Raw genomic sequence first — 17,500 nt, 5'->3', positions numbered from 1 at the left:
AAATTCTTTTTAAAGCCTCAGAAAAATCTAGTTGAAGTCTGAGAAAATCACTCATTCAAACAATAAAGCTTTTAAGAAGCATAAGACTATTGTTCCTCAGTAGTTTAGACAGGATGCCAAGGTCAAAATGGGTTATTTTAAAGACATTTCTAGGTATGGCTTTGGTAAGATGGAATACACTACAATAAGATTCATGGGAGACCCACACAATTTTTCAAGACAAGTGGAGCAGCAGATGAACCACTAGCTTTGACTGAAAAGGAAAGAGTCAGTTCAAAATGAAATGGCTTCTTAAGACCCATAAATTTCTATAAGTAAAAAGTAGCTGAGGAAACTACTCAGCTTGGAGCACTGGCCACATTTCATGGGGGGAAAAAAAGATGACTCGGAAGATCCAAGAAGGCAGAGACAGAAGGCATGTGGAATTACTCACACAGCTTGAGACCTGCTTAAGGAAGCACCAATATGTGTCCTGGGAAGTTTCAGAATTGCTATGGAGCAGTAGCTGCCATATGCCTGTGTTGTAAATGGAAATGTGCCACTGTGGTTATTTTGTGCCTCTCACACCATTATACATTACTGTTGTGTTGTTCTTCTAGCTCATAGGTCTTCAGATCAAGAAAAGCTGAACCTAAGCAGGTGAACTTCAGTAATACCACCAATGAGATTTGGAAAGAGAGTGAGTTGAGTGTATTTTTCATGCAAGAGGGTACTTTTGTTTTCCTAACCAAGGTAAGAATTCTATTTTTTACTTTTTTTTTTAGAGACAGGATTTTGTTCTGTTGCCCAGGCTGGAATACAGTGGCATGATTACAGCTCACTGCAGCCTCAAACTCCTGGGTTCAAGTCATCTTCCCAAGTAGCTAGAACTACACATGTGTGCCACCATACTCAGCTAATTTTTTAAAAGCTTTTTGTAGAGACAGAATCCTGCTATGTTGTCCATGTTGGCCTCAAACTCCTAGGCTCTAGCAATTCTTCCACCTCACCTTTGCAAGACACTGGGATTACAGCCATGAGCCACTGTGCCCAGCCAACGAAATAAATTTTAATCAAATTTTTATAAACTGGAATGTCTCTAATTTGGCTTTTAGAGTGTTCTATTACAGACATTTATGATATACATGGGGGTGTGGATTAAACAGCATTCCCTGCCCCCACAAAAATTCATATGTCAAAGCCCTAATCCCCTATTTAACTACTTGGAATAAGGAAGTAACTAAGGTTAAATTAAGGCATAAGGTAGAGCCCTGATACAGCAGAATTAGTGTCCCTGTGAGACCCCAGAGAGCTCACTCTCTCTTTCTCCACCACATGAGAGCACAGCAAGAAAGCAGCCATTTCCAAGCCAGGAAGAGAGCCCTCCCCAGGATTCAAATTATCAGGCACCTCGACCTTGGATTTCCCAGGCTATAGAGCTATAAAAAAGTAAATTTATGTTGTTTAAGCACCTCCCTAGTCTGGTATTTTGTTCTGGCAGTGATATCATTAATCTGAAACCCTAAGATCCTTGAGAATAAAAGAAATGATGATTTAGGCCTCACCACATCTTGTTTATGAGTTTTGAGGCTGTAGTTCCTAAACTGCATGACTTTGTCAGCCTCCAGGTTTTAACTGGGGACACGATGTAACAAAGGCACTTTTACTGTGAAGCTATAAAGTTTAAGGCATTTTTGGATCCAGCTCAAGGAAGACTGAGTTAAAGGTACTTTCAGTTTGAATTTTACTAGGATATAACTGCATGGCTTTTTGTCAAATCTAATAAGCGATTGCTCGCCCAAGCAATGACAGAGGAATGCCTTGGAAGTGTGCCCTCTACAACCATGTCAAATACCTGACGCCAGGATGCCAGCTGTCATAGGCCACAGTATGCCCAGCTCAGTCTCTCAATCTTATTTAGAAAGTAACCCCTTTAATAGCATCTGAAGTTGTTGAACTCTTCAGCATTTTGCAAGTTTGTGTTTTCATTTCGAGGTTGTCTCCTAGATTTAAAAACGCACATGAACAGTTGAATTTTTCTTTAGGCTAAGTACCACAAAATGGCCTGCTCACTACAGTATTCAAGCCTTAGAAATTGGGTTTTGCAGTGTTATAAGGACTCCCAGATATACAATATACATTTGAAGACTTCAAAGAGAAAGATAAACACAAATAAGATGGAATAAGTTTATTTGAAAGATGCATAAAGCCTGAATGTACCATTATAATCTAATTTGAAGGATGTTTTGGAAAGTTGCAGTGAAATTGGAAATTATGAGCTCCTTATTTATATACATAGAATGGTCATGTTTCAACCATTTTAAGTGCATTTATTAAATAGAACATGAGAGAAATACAGGCACAATATTAATGGAATATAAAACAAAATAAAAAGATATGTGTTGAGAATAAAATTCTTTATCTGACAATGAGACTAAAATGTAAAACCCATTTTTTCAGATCAAACCAAAAGCAGTAATTTATTGCAGCTGAAAAATAAATTTCAAGCAGAGGCCATGAAAAGGCTGTAGAATTATTTGACAGTAATAAGAAGAAAGAGGAGGGGATCATAGACACTCACTGTGAAAAGATTTAAAATCTTGCTGAATTTACAAAAAATACGGGCACTAAGTTAAAATGAAATATGTTAGGCCACCAGAAATGGGATGTTTTTGATAAACGGGTTAATGAGTCTCATTAATAAATCTAATTAATCATAAGTAAATGAAAACTTTTTAAAAAATCTTGAAAGTCCTTGTAATCTTATAAATTATGTATTTTTATAACTAATATTTTATTTATAGTATAAGTTTTTTGATAGAAGGTTTCATAAATTCAACAACAGCCTTAAATTTACATGCCATTACCAATAATAAGTTGTAAAACTCAAAGACTTTTTTGAAACTATTAATTTTAAAATATTCTATCAAATATTCTTCAGAAAAATTAAATTTTACTATTCATTTTATTAAATAAAGATACAATAAACTTTTGCACCTGAGAAGCTGCTCAATTAGAATTCTAACAATTTTTTTAACTTATTCAGTTAGGTAAGGCAGCTAATTTTTACAAAATTATGTTAATTTGCTGAAATTTATAATATTGTCATATTTGTATACTTTTATAAAGATCGCAATGTGTTTGATTTATTTTTCTTTCTACATAAAATTTCACTTTATAATTTATTTTATACTTTTTTTTTTTTGTGATGTAGTCTTGCTTTGTAGCCCAGGCTGGAGTACAGTGGCATGATCTTGGCTCACTGCAACCTCTGCCTCCCAGGTTCAGACTGTTCTCTTGCCTCAGCCTCCCAAGTAGCTTAAACTAAAGGCATGCATCACAATGCCTGGCTAATTTTTTTATATTTTTAGTAGAGACCGGATTTCACCATGTTGGCCAGGCTGGTCTCAAACTCCTGACCTCAGGTGATCTGCCTGCCTCGGGCTCCCAAAGTGCTGGGATTACAGGCGTGAGCCAAGCGCCTGGCCTATGCTTTTAGTATTTTGTCATCTTAAAGGGGGTCCTCAAAAATGTGTGTTTCTGGCCCTACAAAATGGGATCAATCCACAGTGCAAAGTAACATTTATGACTAGGTACTGGTTCACTTTTAAAAAATATATGGAGAAAATGGAGTTACTTCACTCTATCTTTTTACTTTACTGTTTTATAGCTATTTAAAAATGCATTACAGTTCCCCCAAATAGATTATACTGTGTTAAACTCTATTTTTTTAAAGTAAAGGCAAAATTATTAAAGTACAGATCTCTTTAAATAAGAGAAGCAACAAAAATGAGGACATAAGACATATTTATTTCAGTTAATATGCAATTCAAGAATAAAGATCTGGCAAAATAAGAGAAAAAAATACTTCCCAAGTGGTTATGGTTGGAGGGATATGGATGTTAGACTCAATGGAAAAAAAAGAAAAAGGAGAGATGAGAAGCCTTTTTCAATCCCCTCAGAGCCAAACCGAATCTTTCCAATCATCCTCACCTTGGGAGGATGGGCTGGCTGCCCCTGGCCAGACCCACAGTCGTGCAGATGTGGGACACACCACAATACTAACACGAGGCATTTGAACACTAGCTGGGCCACTTTCATCTGAAGTCGGATTGAAGTCTCTGGTTGATAGAAAAGTTATATCTAGATAGAATGGTTTTTGTGGATGATGCCATAGAATTTAGCTAAATGGTTGCTTCCCATGGGAGGGCTTTTAACAGTCGTTAAAATAGTCCATGCTGTGAATATAACAAGAATCTCTGCTTTGGTCCAAGCCAACAAATTGATTTTCACATTAAATAATAGACTGAATATAATATTTTTAAAGTGAATATGATATATTGTAGCATCACTGCTGGAACTTGTCAACAAGAACACTAATGCGTGTTTTTCTATAAAGATTTTTTTCAAGTGTAAATTCTCTTTTATGAGCTGCTTAACCTATCACATGCTTGAGATACGTGACACTTTATTAAACGCTTAACAGCGGAAGCATTTTAGAAAAATATCAAGTGGAGCTAAAACATAAGAAGTAAAAGAAGAGGGTGATGAGGAGAAAGATAGAGGATGGAAAAACAAGGACGATGTGGCCGCTCTGCAAGCTTTATAATATCACAGAGGAACTCGAGATAAAGCCCCATGAAGACAATGAGCAAACCATACATGATCAACCCACAATACAGACATTCTAGAGACTCTGATAAATGGATAACACAGCCTCTCTGTAGTTCTGATTATCTGGTTTCAAAGAGAACCTAATCAACTTCTCAGCAGGGAGACTACATTTTTTCAATAACAGATCATTGATATTTTTATCTAATTCAGAAAACGTTTCGAATAAGTCAGCGAAATTCTATAACACTTCAAACCTTCTCAAAGCCTACATTTTAAAAAGTTATCAATAATAGGTTTGATGATACACTTACTGCATTCTGTTAATTATGTAATAATTATATAAACTAATAAAAAAATTTCATCTATCTTATTAGGATAGGAATTTCAAATCAAACTGCATATTTTTATTTGCTAAATATAAAACTGTATATGTGTGTTATTGGGATCAGCCTTGTACAAATAGTAATTATAATGACAATTCAGTATAGAAAAATGTAACACTTAGACCTGCATGGGCAAAATTAAAATATTTTGTTTTCAATTTATGTATTTCCTTCACAGAAAGAATTATGAAACAATCGATAAGAATGTTTTGAGTAAAGATTACATTAAGATAAAATCTATGGAGAAATAAAATTGGAATACAAGTTCAAAGAGAAAAAGGAACAATGTCCAATTTCCCGTAATTGAAGAGCTTGTTTGTATATTTCTTTTAATAGGTGGTGGTCAGTATCAAATCACTTCGTTATTGACATTCCACTGACTACATTTCGTAGAACAAGTTCATAGTTTCATTTTTATCTGTCCACAGTATCCTGAAATTTGCATCATTTGCAACTATTTCAGCATATGAAGAAAAATTTCGTATGTCCGTTAAAAACGACTGAGAGTTTGCATTTTGCAAAACAACAGGATAGAACAGTGACAAACATTTGGAGATCAATGTTCTAAAGCATCCTGAAACATCCTTTCTCCCACAAAATTACCTGAAAATTCACATACTTTTTATTCACTTCAATAGCTTTGTCACTTTTCTCAAAATAGTGATCAATGAGAAATTTGTTTTATTATATGTTTCTATGATGGACTATGTATTATTTTGTTGAATTAAGTAACAATTCATCACTGTTTTAAATGATTTTCTTTCTTGAAGCTATTATTTCTGATGAAGTTCACTTTGTTTGGATTTAGAAAATCCACTCAGAGGGAATGTTTACCTTTCCTTTAATAATATGTTTTATACACGTTTTAACAGTAATCTTACAGCATTTTACAAATATGTATTTATTTATTTATTCATTCATTTATTTATTTATTTTAGAGACAGTGTCTCTATCATCCAGGCTGGAGTGCAGTGGCAAAATCTCAACTCACTGCAACTTCCTCCTCCCAGGTTCAAGCGATTCTCCTACCTCAGCCTCCAGAGTAGCTGGGATCACAGGCGTGCACCACCACACCCCACTAATTTTTGTATTTTTAGTAGAGATGAGGTGTCAACATGTTGGCCGGCCTAGTCTTGAACTCCTGACCTCAAGCGATCCACGTGCCTAGGCCTCCCAACGTGCTGGGATTATAGGAGTGAGCCACCACGCCTGGCCTGAAAATGGCATTCTTAGCATCCAGTAATCTTATAACATTTTAACAGACACACACACACATACACACACATTTAAGGACCTTTAGCTTTTAGCACATTAGAAATATATTAGGAGTTATTTTAAATATTAGTTTCATTAGACATACAAAAGAAAATAAATTAAATTACAGTAGATAATTGAAACTTGTAGTACATAGTGCGTAGATATAACCATCTGGACTCAAACTGGGAGGAGCAAAATATAATCTTAACTGATATGTTCTGTTCTGAACAGATGTTTCCAACCCCACATGGAGGATATGAATCTCTTAAAATAACACATTTCCAGGAGCAACATTAGAATTATCAGCAACACATTGCTGTTCACTAACCCTAATGAAAGTGTAAATACAGGCAGAATTTCATAAGTGCCTTCAAAATGGGAGAGGATTGTAATTTACTCTTCAGGATATTTTGCTATATGTGATAAGTGCCCAGTAAATATGTGTAAATGCAGCTGTACCCACAATTCTGTTAAGAAGTTTCCATATCCTGAAACTAAAGCAGAAGGTCATGTGTGCATGTGGGTATGTGCTAGCCATTCTAAATCAAAGGCATGTCACCCCTGCCGAAGCCCTCGCTGTCAGGAACTCTCAGCATTCCTTCTCTCGGTTGAAATCTAGGACTAACGTTTCCTCTATTCAGAAACATTCCGTTCTTTCTTGCCCATGCATAGCTAAGTGATCTTGTCCTTTAGATGAGATCCTGCATCCAGCTCCTTTGCCTGCATGTAACTGTTTCTTGCTTCCGGTGTGACGAATAACCTAGCAGTCGTCTTGCCTTTAACCATCACCCAAAGTATTTAAAAGGGAAAAGTGAGGGGCATCAATAAAACAGGGGGACATGAAAGACATAGGACAAAAGTAATCATGAATAAAGACTTCCATTTGCTGCACGTGAAAGTGTCTGTTTACTCTGGACTTTGCTGGGTGCCTGTTCTCTACAGCAGGAATGACGCAAAAAGTGAAACCATAATTCCTCCCCAGAGTGACAGCATTCTGGCCTGGGGAGCCGAAGCGTGCACAGGAGTCAGTCGCCGTTTCAGGCTAACATGACTGGAGAAGCAGACATCACCTGGAGACAGGGTCTGGAAAGTGAACCCCAGACTAAGTGTACTGAAGGGTGCAAGGGTCTTGGGTGGAAAATTAGAATCCCAAATTTTTAAAAAAATAATGGGCATCTAAGGAAAAGAAAATACAGGCTCCAAGTTTTTGAATTAAAGGGGTTTTACAGCCTGCTAAGCTGACTGACTTGATTGGTCCAGAGGTCAGGTGATGTTAAGTGGCATGTCCACAGTGGAGACGCCAGACTCTCTGATAGGAACCCACTTCTTCAGATCCTTCTAACTTCCCTATGGGGTGAGGCGGGGAGTGAGGAGTTAAGATTGGGAAGCTCAGATGAAACTCTACAATCTAAAAGAGGATTCATTAAAGAATATGGGCCAAAGGGTTCAAAATCTATCACTTTCTCAAAACACAGTGATAATTTATTGCAGAAATAGGCTGAGTAAAATTAGGGTTCAAATGGAAAATCAGAGAGCATTTAGGAGAACATTAGAGGCCCAAACCAAAATGGGCTTTGTTTTGTTTTATTTTGTTATGTTTTGCAATGAGCAAAGTCTCTGAAAAGGGCCCCAGCCTTGAAGTAGGGGGAGAAAGGGTCTTGGGGAGGGTTGGAGGATAGAGGGACGAGAACAGGACGGGGGCGGCAAGGACAGGCAGGGACTCTGCCCCGGGGAGAAGCTTACTCGACGCAATTCCGCACATTGGGCCGGGGCTGCGTGTCGACCAAGTCGCCCATCGCTCAAGAATCCTTAGTGCAGTGAGCGAGCATAAGGCCTTCAAACGGCTGTCCAGGGGTCATTCCTAGTGTGCGGCCAGGCGGGTCCCAATACGAAGGAGAAGAGGGGCTCTGTCTTCCTGGAGCAGATCTTTGGAGGAGAAAGTCTGGAGATCCTTGGGCAGTGAGAACAGGTGCCCTTGTGCAAGGAGTCGTAGGCTTGGGCTGGTCCTGAGATTTGGGGACAACCCCAGGGCCACTCATCTTTCCAAGGAGGGTCCATTTGTCTGCGCCGGATCCTTAGAGCAATACTTATGTCTCAGAACCTCTTCTCAATCCATCCGGGCTCCATCTCTAAATCTGGCAGGTGGCCCTCAGCACACATCTCCCTCCTGCCTCCCAGGCCCATCCAGCTGTGAGAATTATCCTATGCTGTGTTCCAACAGAGCCCAGGACTTCGTCCTCGTCCTGAGGTCCTGGGGCAGGAGCACTGTCCTGGCTCCACCAGAAACCATCTGGTGTGGGTGGAAGGAGAGTTACTCGGTTTTCCCAGTGGCTATTACCTCCTGTATAAAGTCAGGGTGAATTTCTAAGCCCTTCACTAACTTTAAGTTTTGATGCTATGACTAAGAGGATCTTTGTTTTGTTTCACTTGGTTTTTCAAAATGAGTTGTGTGTGAATTTTTTACTATGCCAGAGTCCAAGCAGAAAAGAAACCGACAGAAGGAGGATCTTCTATGACGGCTTCTTTTTAGCATTTAATGCAAATAGAGACCTTCTATGAGACTCAAGACCAGGGCTGGCCCAGCCGTGGTGCATAGTGATGCTGAAGAGAAGGAGGTGGGCTCTGAACCCCTCCAACAAAGTTTCAGGCCTGTCTCCAAAACGTACAAGGTTGTAGCTTTGGGAAAACCACTCAACCTTTTGGTACCTCAATAATTTTATCTATAAAATGTAAATAAACTGTGCATCCTACCCAGAAGGAATGTTGTAAAACCAAAATGAGGTATTGCACAGAAACAGGTAGAAAAATGTCTGGCTCATAGTAGGTTCTCCATGCCTCTTATGATTGCATGGTCAAGACCTGGAAGATGGGGGTTAACGCTGTGCCCTGAGCATATTGAGACCAGAGAGCACTCAAGCAAGGCCAGGAGCAAGAAAGCAGCATGGCGAATCCTGGGTAAGGGTGGTGGGAGATGAGTGACATTCTGATATGCTGCAGAGAGAAATAGAGGGAGTGGCTCCTCTTCTCACAAGGGTGTCCTGGCATCCCGGACTGGACTAGTCAACCCTCCACCTCACCCTCTGCCATCCCTCTGTCTGGCTATAGTAATTGGAGGAAAGGTAAGCACTTCATACAACAGAGCAGTAACAGCCCCTCTCCCCAACGTAGCTGTCCACTGCAGGGGCCACAGGGCCATGTCCCAGTGGGAAGCTGCCCTGTGATTTTCTGAAATTTCCAAATTGAAACTCAGAAGTCCTGGCCAGGCATGGTGGCTCATGCCTATAATCCCAGCACTTTGGGAGGCCAAGACGGGTGGATCACTTGAGGTCAGGAGTTTGAGGCTAGCATGGCCAACATGGTGAAATCCCTTCTCTACTAACAATTAAAAAAAAAAAAATTAGCCAGGCATCGTGGCGCATGCCTGTAGTCCCCGCTACTCAGGAGGCTGAGGCAGAATTGCTTGAACCCAGGATGTGGAGGCTGTAGTGAGCAGAGATCCAGCCTGGGTGACAGAGTGAGATTCTGTCCCAAAAAAAAAGTCCTTTAGAAGTCCAGAGATGTTGGCAGCTATGAACCAATGTAGTTTTACAGAAAATCCAACCCAGAAGTCAAAATCTGAGTAATCAGCAGCTCATTCCTGTTGGCATCTGATTGTCCCTATAGTCAGTGCCTCTCTTGACCCATTCCTTTCCTAACCCTTACACTATCTGGTTTGAGTTATATGCAACCAAAGAGACTTGACTAGCACACCTTCTTCTGGCACACTCTCAGCCTAATACCACCACTACTAAAACTCATAACACTGTTTCAACCCTGAAATAGAAATACTTACAAAAATATTTTGCTTTGACTACCTCCATCTCTATGCACTAGGTTGCATAATATGAAACTCTCTATGATAAAGCATATAAAATGTCCAAGTGACATTTCATTCCAACACAGAGCTGTCTTTTGGTCCTGATTTCGAATGCACAGTGCCAGCCAGGACGCAAACTTCGACCCCTGGGGTACTCCTCAGCACTGCCTCTTCTCACTGTCCTGATTTTAACACTTGGCTGACTGGAAACCCTTTTAAACAACGGATAAATAAGATTCCCCAAACATGTTTAGCTCAGCTTCCTAAAAGTGTAGAAATACGATTTTCTAATACTGGACATCAGATTCAAAACACAAACCAGCAAGAATAGAATCTCCCTATGGATCCCTGTTTAATTAAATCTACCAGTTTCCTGGTAGGAAAAGTCTTATGGAGCACAATTTTAGCAATTTACCTGAAATTTAGCAATTTACCTGAAGTCTCCAAGGTGGGGAAAAAGAAGTGGCAATGTTCTGACTCAAAACAGGTAGCAATCTCCCAACATGCTAAAAATCTCTCCAACTTGATTTTCTGGCCTCCTGAAAATCCTCTCTCAGATACACTGTGCAGTCCTCCAGATGAAGAAGGAATTCAGCTTGTTAACATATAAATCTTTGTGTACAAAGATGATTGGAACTAAATAATTATTTTACCCTGAACATATAAAGGTATTACAAAAAGCTGATATTTTTCTTTATGTAGGGGTTAGAGAAAGTGAAAAAAACTAAAAGCATTCAATTTTCTGTCTGACATATTAAAATGTGGATGCTTAAATTAATATGGGGTAAAAAGTAAAAGACATATGTATGTGTATATATATATGTATATATATACACACACACACACACACACACACACACCTACACACACACATATATTTTTTGAGATGGAGTTTTGCTCTTGTTGCCCAGGCTGCAGTGCGATGGCACTGTCTTGGCTCACTGCAACCTCTGCCTCCTGGCTTCATGGTATTCTCCTGCCTCAGCCTCCTGAGTAGCTGGGATTACAGGCGCCCACCACCATGCTCAGCTAATTTTTGTATTTTTAGTAGAGACAGGGTTTCACCATGTTGACCAGGCTGGTCTCGAACTCCTGACCTCAGGTGATCTGCCTGCCTCTGCCTCCCAAAGTGCTTGGATTACAGGCATGAGCCACTGTGCCCGGCCAAGAGACAAAAATATTAAGGAAATAATTTACCCTTGAAAATATATCCTGACGTCGGTTTTTTCCTTTATTTTTCTAAAGAGATCAACAATGACACAGGAAACTGCTTTGACACAATCAACAAACTAGAAATTGATGTCAGTGGTATCCTTTTGAAAATGACTAAGACTAACTTACTTTCAGTGATTTTAAAATTCTTATTTCTTCTATATTTATCATAGACTATTATTCCTCGTGCCTGCCTAGTCCCTATTACTAGAATTTAATCAGCAAGCTTTCCTCCAAATTAGGCAGTATATCCCATTCATTTCCAATAGATACATAAAATCAAAATGGGTCAAATTGTTCAGCTTATTGCTTAGTTTATAATAAATACTTCTATCTGTAGGCAGCAATCACAATTTAGAAATAGAGGCACATAGTACGTAACAGCAAATAACTAAAATAAATCAAATAACCCTTCAGCTCATTTCTTGGAATAAAAGTTTAACTTGAGATCTCCTTGTGTGTAATGTCAATTGCTTGAAAATGAAGAGAAGAATATTTTTATAAAGAATAACTTACGGTTTTAAGTAAGGTATTGTTTCTATTAAAGTAGACTTTTTAAAGTTATAAAAATTAATTCAAAGATTTTGTTTCTTTTTAAGAAGGAATCTTCCTATTGCATCACTCTATCAACAAATGGAAGAAATAAACTAAAATAAATAAGGATTCCACAGTGTTTACATACAACTTAAACACAGCATATCATTGTCTGGTAAAATATTTGTAGTGCCGATCAGAGTACAGACTTGAGGATACTACTTGAAATAAACAAACGCTTATCTAAATCTCAGAGGCCTGCAAAATTAAGTTTGGGATTTCCCAGCAGCGGGGAGCAGGCTTCCTACAAGCATCTAGACTTGGATCTGCACTTGGGACCATGAATCTATGGAGCCTGGCCTGCTGGACGCAGATGTCACCAACGCCATTCTGCCTTCCTCACCATCATCAGAGGCTGCTGAGCAGTAGCGCCCTGCTTTGCACCTTCAGAGATCAGCAAATAAGGTTTGTTGTGCAGGACACAAGCTTCAGCTGGTGTTTATCGGTCGCACTAAGCCGCGTGAGATGTTCTCAGTTCCTACCACTCCTTCTGCAGTAACTATTGATGTGCAATTTCTAAAGCTCATCTTTAAAGTACACGGCATGGAGTCTGAGCTCCTTCAAACAACTTCTCCCCTTCACATTCCTCACGGCACTATTTCTAGCAGGCAGTTGACGTCTAGTCTCTGAGGTGGTCATGTAAAGCTCAAGGTCTCCGATTTCCTGTGACGGACTTCTCTTTTGATGTCCAAATCAAGACATGAACAAGCCTTTGAGGACAAGTGCATAAGGCTGGGCCCTGTCAGTTCATTCAAGTACCTCCGTTAATACTTGTTGAGCAAATGTATAATCTACCCATTAATTAGGTTCCATGCAGCTAAATCAGCAAAGGTGAGAATCTGTAGAGCTAACCTAGGCCACCCTCCTAGGAACCTGATATTTTATTGCTGACATGCAATTTTTAGTATGCTTTTGTTGCATTGGGTGCTGACTAAAACATTCATTTTTAAATAAAAATACATAAATGTTCTGACTTTTCTCAATTTGCTTCTTCAAGGCAATACAGTAGAATACTATTACTTGGATTTTTAAGTAAAATACTATAAAAGAAGAACAAGCAAAAAGAAAAACATGGTTCTCTAAAAACAAAACAATTCTATTCAGTCACCACCCCTGCTTTCATAAGGAGGCATATATGTATTTCTAGTCACCAATGTTGACATTATTAAAGGTTTTCCATTGTCATTTTCTATTTTGATAAAGAGAAATATTGTGCAATATATATCATTCAATGCAGCCAATGCTCAAGTGTCCAGCTCAATAGTCCTTCAGCTCCCTGCATAGTGGTCCCTGTAGAACTTCACATTTAAAAATTATTCTATACGTTATATCACTTCATCACCATCAGAACCTTAGGAGGCCCAAAGAATACTATGCCCCAGGGCACCTAGCAAACTGCAAAGCACTTGAATTAAATTATTTCCCCTGAAGCAACCACCGTGGCACCTATGCAATGTGATAAGCTGATCAAGGAGATTTGTGTTTCATTAAGAGTCAAGGATAAAATTGGTAATAGATTGAGAGATATATGTGTGCAGTGTGCAGTAATAATTAGGAATGAAGTAGTTAGCTTTTTGTCACTTGGATGATCAGCGATTAGCTGCTAGATGCTTTTGAAACAATAGTTTATTTGTAAGTCATATATCTTGGTGAAAACAATCTCACTGGTATTATCAGTGAGCAGATCTTTCAAAAATGAAATGGGAGCCCCATCAGTGAGTTGCACACACTACCTTTTTAGGACAGAAGGGAGACATACACTTGGTGTTTTGTGCTGAGGATATTTGTGATTGCGCCAGGAGTTCAGAGCTGTAACTCATTGCCGTAAAACCCCACGTTTTTTCTTACAAATAGATGGGCCAAACCAGCATGCTCATTGTTTGTAGAATACTTGTAATTGTTTACACAATCCTTGTAATTTCTTCCAGTGATGAAGGATGATGTGCCCCAGCAGAGAGAGGAGAGAGAGGCTGAACCAAGCGACTGTGAGACATCTCAGACATTCGTGTGGCAAACATGGTACCAAAGGTCTCTCACACAAGAGCTTCTGCACACACAGACACCTGCTCAGTCCTGTTCCAGGGTCAGGGTCTGGGCATTGAGACAAGAAGGAGATGGGACTGGAAGCTACAACTGTTCCCTCCCCATTCCTTCCAACTCCTGCTCTAACCACACACCCCGTGCACTGTACAGATGCAGAGATGTTATCACCACTCTGGGTGTTTGAACACTGGATCCAGAAGTGGGGATGACACTCAGGTCCCCCACCACCATCCTTGCCTTGGGCACCTTCCTCATTGAGGTCCCCATGATGAGATGAAGAAAAGCTTCAAGGGCCAACAGTGAGCAGAGATGTTGGGTTCACCCACTAACCCATCTCTCTGCCCTCCAGAGTCGGATTACAGTTCCTCGGCTGACTGCACCAGCGGCGCCAGGCTGCCACCACCCAGCAGGCTCCTCAGCCTCAGAGAACCATCCAGACCTGAGAGACCCAAAGGGCAATTCCAACAGGGAAACCTGTAGAACCAGCAATGATTTAAAAAAAAAAAAAAAAAAAAAAACCCTCAGGAATGCAGGCTGTTTCCTCATCCTCATTTTGGACCTGTCTTCCTTGCAAATTCCTTCCAAGAAGAGAAGACTCTTCCCACTCCAGCTGTCTCTGCTTTTCCGAGGTTACTTGGTCATTGGTGCTATTACCCACTTCAATATGCAATTAGCAGCAATGATTCCTCCAATGTGTACTTACAGAGAATGGCAAATGCTTCATGTGAATACAATAAGAAAATGCTTGTGACTTTCAGCACCTAGCATCTGCCCCTGGGGAGTGCAAATGAAGTGGTACTGTTCCCCCGATTTCAATAATTTATTACATCTTTGCTATAAAATGAATGAAGGGGAAAGTCAGTCATTATCCATTTTAAGACGTGAACAGGGACTAAAGACAGAGCTGCAGGCTGCACAAAACAAAAATGATTGGGATTGGAACCTTCGATGCTCTCAGACGTTTCACCTGAAAGTGCTCTTCCAGCGCCCAGGAGCCCACGGCAGCAGCGTGAGCCAAGTCACGCACGGCCGGCCTCCTAGGAACCTGATATTTTAAAATCACCAAGTATATTAATTAAAAGGAAATTCCATGTACAAAAGTAAAATACATATTCCCTTTTTATTCTCTCCTCAGAAGTGTCTCGTAATACAGCTTTATTCACTTCTCTTAGGGTACCTTTAAGACATGTCTCACAAGTACGGCAGGAGAGCCTCCTTTCTGTGATGCTGTTTGTCTGCAGTGCTCACGTGCAACGAGTGAGCCCATCTTTCCCAGTGAGGGCCATGGGGGCTCTTCCTGTGTTTGTGTCCCTGCACTGTAGCTGTAAATGCACTGCCATAGCCATTCCCACCTATCCCACTCCGTGTTCCTGTATCTGATTTTATTTTTGTAGCCCCTCAAAGGCTCTTGGTATGTCCCAGAGCGAGTTAACTTGCTGTTGAAAGTCTGGATGCATCTGTCGAAGCTAGCTGACCTCTTTTCTGTAACTACCCCAATGTCTCCCCATCTCCTACCTCAGGACGCACGTGTTATCTTGTGGCTAGTTCATTCAGAAAGCCTATGGAGGTGGCTGCCAGCTTAATGAATTGAATCCTAATAACCAAGGAGAGCTCAAGATTTGAAAAATTAATATATTTTCCATCATCAAGGTCTACACTGTACCAAATTGCGTTTGTCTGGTGGCTAGGATTGATATTAATGTTTGAGTAAAACAAATTAGATGAGAAAAAGAAAGTTGAAAATGATCAGCATGAAAACTGACTCACTGGAGAGATCTCAAGCCAAAGGCATCCTGAGAAGGTGTTTCTGCACTGGCCATTTCTAACTACGTAGCATGGACTGAAGTATCACGGTAGCAAGGGTGAAACTATGTTTTCAGATTAAACAAAAGAAATCCATGATAATATTGTTCCGCCCCCTTAAATATTTTGCTGCTGAAAAAAAGATTTTACCTACAATAAATCATTCAGTGAACCTTTTTTATGCAAAAGGGACAGCGAGTCTTAACCTAAAACACCTAAGTATTATTTAAATTTCTTTTATTTTTTTATTTTATTTTACTTTATTTTATTTTTTTTTGAGACGGAGTCTCGCTCTGTCCCCCAGGCTGGAGCGCAGTGGCCTGATCTCGGCTCACTGCAAGCTCCGCCTCCTGGGTTCACACCATTCTCTTGCCTCAGCTTCCCAAATAGCTGGGACCACAGGCGCCCACCACCATGCCTGGCTAATTTTTTGTATTTTTAGTAGAGACGGGGTTTCACCGTGTTAGCCAGGATGGTCTTGATCTCCTGACCTCGTGATCCACCCGCCTCGACCTCCCAAAGTGCTGGGATTACGGGCGTGAGCCAACGTGCCTGGCCCCTATTTAAATTTCTTATGCTTCTTATAGATAAGTCAAAAAATATATCCTTGATTCTGAACTTAATAGAGCCATATGGCCAATCATAAAAAAAAATACACCTCTCTCAACATGTTTACTGAGGAGGAGCAGGTTGAGGAGCGTGGATCCAGGCTAGCCCTCCCGGGCAAGCTGGGCAGGTTCTGTTCAGGAAACATCTCTTTAAAAATAGCAGCAAGAGTTTCCCTTTTCATTTAGACATTGGTTTACCTACCCTCCACTAACAGCCTGTTAAAATACCATCCAAATGACTGACATATTTGCAAAAATCATTGCAGTTCTCAGCCTCGTGGGAGGCCTCAACTGAGAAAGCAATATGTGGCTGTCTTTGAGGTAAAGCCTTAACTAGAACCACAGACCCAACGCTGGAAGATGCCACGCACCCCAGGAACAGAGGGTGGCCCTTCTAGGAAGTACCATTTCCTGCCTGTATCCTTCTCTCTCACCTGAAAGAGCCAGAACAGCCCAGGGAACAGGGGCCACCAGTCATGCAGGGAGTCTCCTACCTCATGACCTCATTACGTGCCTGTCCCCAGAGCTGAATCATTTTGCTCCCGATTCCCAGATTCTGGCCTATGTTTTCTTCATCAGGTTTATCTTGATGCCAGTCACGCAGTATTCCTTGAAAGTCAGCATCCCTCAAATTCTTGTCATTCCCAGGAGAAATGGACTGTATTTTAACAACCTCAGGCACCTTTTATTATGTGGAAGGAAGGAGAAAGCCCGGCTCATTGACACACTGCTGTGTCCTGCTTTTGTCTGGGCTGTGCGACCTTTGACACAGTACTAGAGCTGGGCTATGTGGGAGACGCCATCACCACAGCTGCCCAATGGGAATGGCACAATTCCCTGGGATGTTGGAGCCAGGCTGCCGCGGAATGTAGACTGGGACCCAGAGCTGATGTCACAACCACAGAGTTCACTATTCATTGAATGCAGGATTCTTAAGTTTCCATCAGGGTTAAGGCACTGCACAGAGACTCCGAGAATAAAACATGCACTAGAGGCATGGCTGTTCGCTGAGCCTACCCTGCAATAGAAGTGGGCAGGATTAAAATAGAAAGAAGGGCATAAATAGCAGTTTGAGGGACCAGACAGTGCACGGTGGGAGCATGCCAAAAAAACAGAAAATCGCTGGCGTTCCCTCTGCACAGGCCAATACA

General features: G+C 40.5%; 1 long non-coding RNA gene across 1 annotated transcript in view; it reads right to left on the bottom strand.

Moving 5' to 3' along the window:
* LOC129006436 (uncharacterized) overlaps positions 1-17,221 on the bottom strand; it is a 59,215-nt gene extending 41,994 nt beyond the window's left edge. Inside the window, exons 1-2 of the long non-coding RNA XR_008491999.1 lie at positions 16,784-17,221; positions 10,524-10,701 (exon numbers count right to left, since the gene is read on the bottom strand). This is a non-coding gene — a long non-coding RNA (uncharacterized LOC129006436). The remainder of the gene's footprint in view (positions 1-10,523; positions 10,702-16,783) is intronic.
* Positions 17,222-17,500: the final 279 nt, after the last annotated feature.

The sequence above is a fragment of the Pongo pygmaeus genome, chromosome 8 (genome assembly GCF_028885625.2).
Source record: "Pongo pygmaeus isolate AG05252 chromosome 8, NHGRI_mPonPyg2-v2.0_pri, whole genome shotgun sequence".
Taxonomy (NCBI): domain Eukaryota; kingdom Metazoa; phylum Chordata; class Mammalia; order Primates; family Hominidae; genus Pongo; species Pongo pygmaeus.
This window is presented reverse-complemented; position numbering and strand designations above follow the sequence as displayed.